The 9,280-nt window shown below is 39.7% G+C and overlaps 1 protein-coding gene across 4 annotated transcripts in view; it reads left to right on the top strand.

The window, feature by feature from the left end:
* The window catches only part of Csmd1 (CUB and Sushi multiple domains 1), a 1,620,113-nt gene that overhangs the window by 355,501 nt on the left and 1,255,332 nt on the right, over nucleotides 1–9,280 (top strand). The window lies entirely within an intron of this gene.

Here is a 9,280-nt window from a genome sequence, read left to right as displayed (position 1 = left end):
AATATCCACTGTATGGCTCTTAAGTATTTGTTTATTTATTTTTATTTATTTATTTTACTTTCCTAGAATCAAAAATTCTCACGATAGAAATAGCTAGTTACTTTATGGTAGCGATGGACAGGGTCATCTGTTACCCTCTGATTTCAGTTTTTCCCTGCAGAAGTTCAGGTAGGATTATTGGTGCTGTCTTGACAGCTGTAGTGGCTGTTGAACACTGTCAACTTGAGAGCACAACCTGAGGAGGTAGGCTCAATTGACATGGGAAGACTCATCTTAATTGTATGGCCATGAAGAAAGCAAGCAGCTCAGCAGCATGTGTTCAGTGCATTGTGCTTTCTGATTATGGATGCCATGTGACCAGCTTCTTGAAGCTCCTCTAGGCTTGACTTCCCTGCTGCAAAGATTGTACCTCTAGCTAGGAGTTAAAATCAATCTTTCCTCCCTTATGTTGCCTCAAGGGGTATTCTGTTGTAATAGTAGGCAGAGAAATGACAAAAATGGCTGTGTTTCTTCAATTGTCTTCAAGATGTCCTGTGCATCCCACAACCCCCTTTTAGGATCAGATTTCATGGTGTGTACTCTGTATTTGAAAGTCTGCACCTTAGTTCCTTGAATGGTTGCAGGAGATGGACTTCCTTTGTTTCTTCAAACACTGCTTCATCAGTTGGTTCTCTTCACTCCAATCTTCAAATCCATTTTTGGTATACCAAGTCTCTTTTACAACATTTTTCACTTACCATTCTTTTCTCTACCTCAAACACTTTGTTGGCTTTTGTCTAGTTCCCTAATCCTCTCTTCAGCCTTGTCTAAAGCAAAGGAATTAAATTTCCAATTGCCTTTTAAAATGGCATAATGTCTATTTTTAATTTTTGACAGACTGGAAGTCTACATTACTGATATTCTTTATAGTACCTTCCCTTATTTTAACATATAGTCAGGATTATTCCACTATAATTTTAGAATATAACTTTTAGGAAAATAATAGAATATCTTGACTCATAGTGATTTTAAGATAAATTTCTGATGTATGCCATATCTTGACTGTCTTGACTTTCGCCCTGGCTCATTTTTCTCCTGGCTTTAGTCATCCTTTCCTACCATGCCTGTTAACTTCCATTGACAGTGTCATGTTTTGCATAGTATCCCATAAATATAACTGGAGACTGATTGAGGTTACAATTCACTCTTCAAAGAGAATCATCTGTACTCAGGGTGGGTGGATTCCTTACCCTTAACAACTCCATCTGTTTAGAGATGGGTGCCAATCCCCTCCAGCTGCAATCTTCCTAAGTGCCACCCTTCCAGGAAGCAGGCCATTTTGGGTGTGGCCCTCTCACCCCTCCATTCTTGTTTTCTACACCCTCTCCTTCTTAATCCCCACAGTAAGAATGCAGACTCCTGCTTCCTGGCCCTGGCATTGCCCTATGTAGGATGAACTTGGCCATCAGTGGAAATCTGGGGAAGTACCTAATTAAAATAAGTATCACCCCCTCCCCCAAAAAATAAGAATGCAGAGACTCTGTGTAGCTTGAATCTTTACTACTTGAGAGATGTTGGGAGGTGAGGCTGTGCTGTTGGGCTTCTCTCTGCATCCTTGCTGGCCATAGCTTTGGCTCATTGTCTTCCTTTGAATGTCTTAACAACCCTCCCATGCCTTCAAAGCAATTACTATTATCTTTACTTCTATTTGCATGGCGTTCTTAATTTTCCCAGCAGGAGGCTTGGTTTGATAACAAGCTTTCCCCTCATAACTTGAAGAAACACGTCTTGAGTGATGCCTACTATTGTGCATGCCGATCAGGTGCACACTATGCTCTAAGCCTCCTCTTTGCAGTTCTCATTGAATCCTGCTATGTAGGGTCATTTCCCAGCACAGCTCATAGAACAAGTCAGCAGGGACATAGAAGTGAAATTCTCAGCTACCCTTTCCATGTGTGTCCTCCACACTTCCTACTGAGAACTCCAAATCTATTCCATCCCTTCTCTTCCTCGTCACTTCGATGATTCTGAGATTTCTCTGGCACTTACCAGAGGTGCCAATCTGTAGGCATCTACCTGCAAACATCCTCAGCTGAACCTGTCCCACTGACTCTTCTGTGGTATAGGCTGATGCTACATTTGTAGCAACCTGGAATTTTTGTATTCAAGTTCACACATTTATATCCACTCAGTAATCCAGGCCTTCTAGGCCATCTGCTCAGAGACAGTGGTTCATATTTCTTCCCTTAAACTCTCTGCTCTGCAATTGCATTCCTGGTTTAAAGTGACCGTGCACTGATAATGTTCTGGAATCTGCTGTAACCACTCCATGTTTCTGTTCTTACTTGGGGTCAAACGTGATATGATGCAAATCTTTTACAACTAACTCTTTGAAATCTGAGAATCAGTTTCTAATCAGTACTTCCATCTTTGGAGTCCTAATCAAACATGAAATATTTTCATGATGCTTGATTCAATGTTATATGTTTTAATTAAACATAGATTCCTTAGATATTCCTCTATAAAAGAATATCTCATATTAGAAAGTCATTAGGCTTAAAAGTTAGAAAATACTGCTGAAAAGATCTGCTGAGATCAAAACCCATACGTTTGAGTCATATCTTCAAAATATGTCTTAAAAATGTGTATTTGGTGACAATAAAATTTAATTATGAATGTTTTACCACTGTCCCCCATAATTCTCTTCTTTATAAAAATATACAATTTTGAAATGCCTATATTATTAACTTTAATAAACTTTTAATTTATGAATTAATTTTGACTTTTGACTTTTACTAAGTGTCTTAGTCAGGGTTTCTATTCCTGCACAAACATCATGACCAAGAAACAAGTTGGGGAGGAAAGGGCTTATTCAGCTTACACTTCCACCTTGCTGTTTATCACAAAGGAAGTCAGGACTGGAACTCAAGCAGGTCAGAAAGCAGGAACTGATGCAGAGACCATGGAGTGATGTTTCTTACTGGCTTGCCTCTCCTGGCTTGTTCAGTCTGCTCTCTTATAGAACCCAAGACCTCCAGCCCAGGGATGGCACCACCCACAAGGGACCCTACCCCCTTGATCACTAATTGAGAAAATGCCCCATGGCTGGACCTCATGGAGGCACTTCCCCAACTGAAGCTCCCTTCTGTGATAACTCCAGCCTGTGTCAAGTTGACACACAAAACCAGCCAGAACACTAAGTCAACTTTTTAACAGAATTTGTGATCATGCACACACACACACACACACACACACACACACACGCATACATACATATACAAACACACACACACCATTGTAAAACCATCTTTATTACAATCAGTAACAAAAATAGTGGAGTACACTAGTGGAGTAGACTTGAAGTTACCATCCCACCTTCACACACATGCATGCACACCTCTCCCTATGAACACACACAATATACAGATATAAATGCACATAAAATATTAAGGGAAATATTTGAGTAGAAATATTATTTTGAGTTTCACTGTGTCCTCCCAGTAGACCATCTGCTTATGAGAATTTTATTAAAGCCCAGCTCTGAAGTCAAGAGCCTATGATCTCTGGACATGCAGGTGTCATGTGGAGTCCAGATCGTCTCACTTTGGGTACCCCACACAATGTTGTCTGGGCTACCCAAATTCTTACTCAGTAAAATCTTTGTATTCAGGGCCAGCTGTGATACAGGAGATATGCAAAATCAAGGATGTGGTTTTAGTTACAAATCCTTTCTTTGAATGAATGTTCAAGAGAATGCATTTGGAGAGGAGAATGGTGCATGCTGAATCTCCATGGGGTGCAGTATTGATGCTTTTAAGGACTGCTTGTTCCCCCTTAGTGTGTGTGGACATGTTCTGACATGAATCATTCATGGACGTGTGAATATTAATGTTCTTCAAAGAGATTGGATTCAACTGCAGGAAGTAGAAATTTTAAGGCTGTAGGAATGTCTGAACTCTCACAGGCAGGAGCAGAGGAGACAAGAAGGGAGGTAATGTACTTTTTCATCTCTGTTTAGGGGCTGGAGCAGGTGGGTGTATGTTCGCTAAACAAACATGCACTTTGAGGCAGAATTGCCCTGTTGCAGGAAACATATTTATTTAGTATTGTGTCCCATTTTCACCTGTGTCTGTGTCTGTGTGTGTGTGTGTGAGCGTGTATGCTTTCCTCATTCAGTGGAAAGCATCTTAACCTGAAAAAACATTCTGCTTGCACATCTGTATGATTTAAAGACTTATGCCACAGCCTAAGGTGGTCATTGTGAAGTTAGGGGCCTCATCATGACACAATTGTAGATCCTTTCAGATAATAGCCAGAAGTCACCTGGATTGATTGCTCTTTCAGTCTTCAGTCTTACTTTGTCTTTGAAACATTTAAAGGGAAATATACCTTCTATAAATAAGAAAATAAACATCACTGCAAGAGAAAACAGAGGAATAGTATAAAGATTAGCTTACAGTAGATGCACATTATGCAGAAAAACACATATTATTACATAATCTTTGCTGACTTTCATAATAATCAAAACAATATTAAAGAAATAAAAATTCAAGATCTGGTATGTGTCACCATGGAGATGGGTCCTCACTGTGTTTATTGGATTAAGAAAGACTTAGCTGGGAGATTTGGGGATTTACACTTGCATAAATCTAAATAATAATCCTATTATGCTTTGAAAAAATCTTTAATCATACTGAAACAAGTAAGTAAAATTGTGGGAAATGCATGAACTAAAACTAGATTGTTTTAGGCATTAATGTTTAAATCAATTTGTGTAAGTATCTTAATATCATTTAATTACAATGTACATGGAGACACAGTAACACATACTCTAAAGAACTGAGATAAATTTTGGAAGGGGATTTTCTAACTTCCATCTATAGTTTTTATAGTTAGAAAAATATGCATAGCAATTTCTTTTCTCATTCATTAAAATATATACTGAATAATATGTGTGTGTGTGTATGTGTATAAATTTTACAAAGAGAGAGGAGGTAAAAGAAAGAGCCCAACACACCAGCCAGACCAACATCCAAACAAATCCCATATGTCCCATGTTCTTGGAGTTCAAGTGGGAAATTGTGGATAAGAAACCCCACATGAATCAATAGGCACTTTACAGTCAAGGTACAGCTGTGGGAGCATTCATTAAGAAGAGAATTTAATCAGTGTAAGGGATAAGAGAAGGCTTGGCAGTGTTCCTTCTTTCTCTCACTGGGGAATGGGCAGGACTAAAATTGAGGGGAAAGCTATAGATCATGCCCTTGGCCAGAGGAAATCTGGTGCTGATGCAGAGACTATGTGTGTATCCTAGGAACACATTCAGGAGGAGATTAAAGCTAGAGAGTTGGGAAGGAGATAGTACACACAGAGCTCCAGGGACAACTGCATGCTCAGACATCACTCTAAGGGGACCAGGATGGAAATACGGGGAAATCACAGTGGTCACATAGTCTCCACAATCAAGAGCTAATGGTGATAGGGTATGGATGTTAAAAGACCTTGGTGAATGACAGCACCTTGGCATCCATTCATATACAAGGGCAAGTGGCAGCTGCCAGGACCAATTCATAAGCATTTGGTAGCTCACTCCAAATACCAGGAAGAGAAGGAAATATTCTGATCTTTTGGCGATGTTCATCAGTTACATATTTTAAACCTGAGCAACCCTTTAATTTACGCAATTATACATCATTTGGCAATGGAGACAAACTAGTTCCCAACAGTCCATCTATGTGTCTCATTCCAAATATTCAGATCCTGATGGAGGCAGCTTAAGCATCTATGGTGCTGGATGACAAAGGGCAGGCTCTTGCGTGGATTCTAGATGTTCCTGTGAAATCAGAATTTGGTTCTGCAATGGTGTTCTGAGAAGTGAAATGTCCTGCCCAGAGGCCCCTGTACAGATAAGCACAGTGGGGAGGGCTCTGTAGGCAAAGCATCTTTTCTAAAATCCCCCTTCCTTTCCCTACCTCAACCTTAATACATGAGAGAATAACATCAAGGAGAAGAAAAAGGCAGCCAAGCCCATTATGTATAGAATTAATGAGAATACATGAAACCCATTTCTCATAAGAATGGTAACTGTACAAGGAGAATGCCAGAGTCATGGTATAGCTCATTTAAGAGGATCTTCCTTACTTGAAGCTCATTCATGGTTGTCAGTGTTCTGTAGGGTCTTCATGTTTACTGACTAAAATGATGAACTGCGAGCATAGAAGTGAGTGAGTGCACATCTGCTCAATCCAGTCTCAAAGTAAATAACAAGGGCAATTTAATAAATTGGTTTCTCATTTTCCTTGTGGTTATTGAGAGAACACACTATTACAAGTAAAATCATTAGGAATAGTTCATGATATTGCCCATTTAGAAACCTGGGTTAAATTTGCTTTCATTATTTTATCATGGAGAAGAGACATCAGGAAGCATTTGGGGTCACAAGGCACATGAATGTTGCTCCTATTCTCAGTGGTCCAGCTCAGAGACTTCTAGTCACAGCCTAGTTGTGCATTACCCCTCCCTTTCTCAGGATCAAGATGTGCCACTCTGGCTACTCAGAAAACAAGTAGCCTTTATGACACAATCCAAACCCTAGCTCGTAGGATCCTGGGCAAAGCTCCCATGATTCCTTTGAGAACTATCAAATCAGCCCAACACAATGTATCTCAGTATGCAGATGAGTTTTAATATGTGCTTCTACCTTATGCCTGCCTAGTCCAAACACCTCTGCTTTACAGAGGGTATGTTGCAAGCAGGGGATCAGAATGAGCCAGGATCCCACATTGGCAAGCCACTCAGCTCAAAGTGAGGGAGAGGAATCTCAGTTAGGTGGCAATAAAAGTATAATTTCAGGTCATCAAAGAGTTGAACTCATTAAAAAACAAAAAGGATGGAAGTTCTTACTAAGCACATTTACAAAAAGGGAGAACTGATGGTAAATGCTAATTAGGCAGTGCTGGCTCACGTTTGCTTCCTTTCTGGTACATGATAATTTTATGACCAGCGGTATTTTAATATAGGTTCAAAGTAGTTCATACACATCATTAATAGCTAAAATGTGTGTGACATTCATATCTGACCAAGAGTCTCCATCCCTCATGAGGACTGAAGAGGGCATGATCTTACAATAATTGCAGAGGACTCTCTTCATGGGCCAGTAAATCTCAATTTAGCAACTAATTCTGGTCCCTAATTAGACAAAAAAAAAAATCATTTATACATTTTATTTGAAGATTTTAAGTTTGTGATGGGAAAACCAGTGTATCAAACTCTTCTAAATTGGGTGGAGCTTCAAAGCTCACTCCCACAGTGACCCACTTCCTCCAATAAGGCCACATCCACTCCAACAATGCCTCACCTCCAAATAGTGTCACTCCCTGGGCCAAGTATATTCAAACCACCAGAGGTCGCGTGTCCAGTCCTCATCTAGGCTACCACTCCTGCCACCTAGGCTTAAGCAGAGCAAAGTCTCTTCACAGTCAGAGTATCTGGTTGTTGTTTGTCCAGAACATCGAAGGGCTTTAAAAGCAGTGTTGTTCAGATGTAGAGGCTCACAGCCATCCATCGAACTGAGTGCAGGGTCCCCAGTGAAGGAATTAGAGAAAAGGCCAATGGAGCTGAGGGGTTTGTAGCCCCTTAGGACGAACAACAACATGATCTAACTAGTACCCTCGGAGCTCCCAGGGTCTCAACCACCAACCAAGGACTGCACATAGAGGGGTCTGATTGTTCAAGCAGCATGTGTATGGTAGAGGATTGCAAAATCGATCATCAATAGGAGGAGAGGACCTCGGCCCTGTGAAGGTTCTGTGCCCCAGTGTAGGGGAATGCCAGGGCCAGAAAGTGGGAGAGGGCAGGGTGGCAGGCATGGGGAGGGGGGAGGCAACAGGGGTTTGTTTTTGTTTGTTTTTTTGTTTTTTGGAGGGGAAACTGGGAATGGAGAAATTTACATGTAAATAAAGAAAATATCTAAAATAAAAAAAAAGGAAAAAAAAAGCAGTGTTGTTACAACTGCAGGTCACACAATTAAGCATCATGGGCTCCTGCAATTAATTTCTCAGCTATTCAGAGATCTGAAATAATACAAATAAATGAGAGAATACAAATGCTCTTGCAAACATCTGCATGGTGCTCTGACTGGAATCCTGATAAAGAGTTCCATATCTAAAACCACATATATGTTTAAGTGTGTTTATTTACTTACTGTCTGTATGATGTTTGTATATGTATGTTGGTATATGCATGCGAATGTTTGCATATGAACTTGTAAGAGTGGGTTATATCCTTTCACCATGTAGGTTCTAGGGCTCAAACTCCAGTCCTCGGATTGGTAGCAAGCACCTTTGCTTGCTAAGCCATCACACAAGCCTCAGGCATTGTATATTTAAACAATGGTTATTATCCTTTAACATATTTTAACTTTACTTACATGTTTATGAGTATTTTGCCTTCCATGCATATCTGAGTACCATATGCATGTTTGATACCTGAAGAGTGGAGGCATATAGGAAAGGTTGAAGACTGAAGAGTGTGTTTGATCCTCACAATTGGATTTATAGATGATTTTGTGCCTCTGTACTGGGAATTGAACCTGTGTCATTTGCAAGTGCAGCCTGGGCTTTTAATCTCCAGCTCCTAAAAGAGAGCTTTTGTCATAAGTATACTTCTAGTAACCAGTTACCACAGTTCCTAAGACAAAAAGCTTCAGAACCCTGTTCTCATTTCTGTGGATCCCTCAAATAATGCCTTGCCAGAAACAATTTGAGTATTACTATTTCTCTACACTTATATTTCTTATTTTTCTCAAACTTTCAGGCTAGTCAATGACTTTGAAAGGAGTGATTGCTCATTCATTCAGTCAGACTCAGAAACTAGTTCTTAGAAACAAAAAATTAAACTTTCAAAACATTTTATTGTACTAACACAAATTTTGTTTATATAGAAAAATCTGGTATATAAATTGTGTATTTCCACCCAAAATATCTGCTATAGATGTTTGATATATACTATAAAAATAAATTTTATATAGTATCTATATTTATGAATTTCCTATACTTGCTCTCAAGAAATATTATATCTTTTAACAGTAACTTTTTGGATAACTGTATTTAAAAAGAATTAAATTAATATCACAGATTTTACTACTCTTGCTTCACTTTTGCCCTCTTGTTCTTTCCTTCTAGATCCTGCTCTGTCCAGTCCTAGCCCTTCCCCTCCCTTCCCCATTCCCTTACTCCTCTCTCCACATGCTCATGGCCAGCCTCTACTTCTCTCTCTCTCTCTCCCTCCCCCACCCTCTCTC

The sequence above is a fragment of the Mastomys coucha genome, unplaced genomic scaffold (assembly GCF_008632895.1).
Source record: "Mastomys coucha isolate ucsf_1 unplaced genomic scaffold, UCSF_Mcou_1 pScaffold22, whole genome shotgun sequence".
Taxonomy (NCBI): Eukaryota; Metazoa; Chordata; class Mammalia; order Rodentia; family Muridae; genus Mastomys; species Mastomys coucha.
The sequence above is the reverse complement of the archived record's forward strand: the minus strand, read 5'-3'. Positions and strand labels throughout refer to the sequence as shown.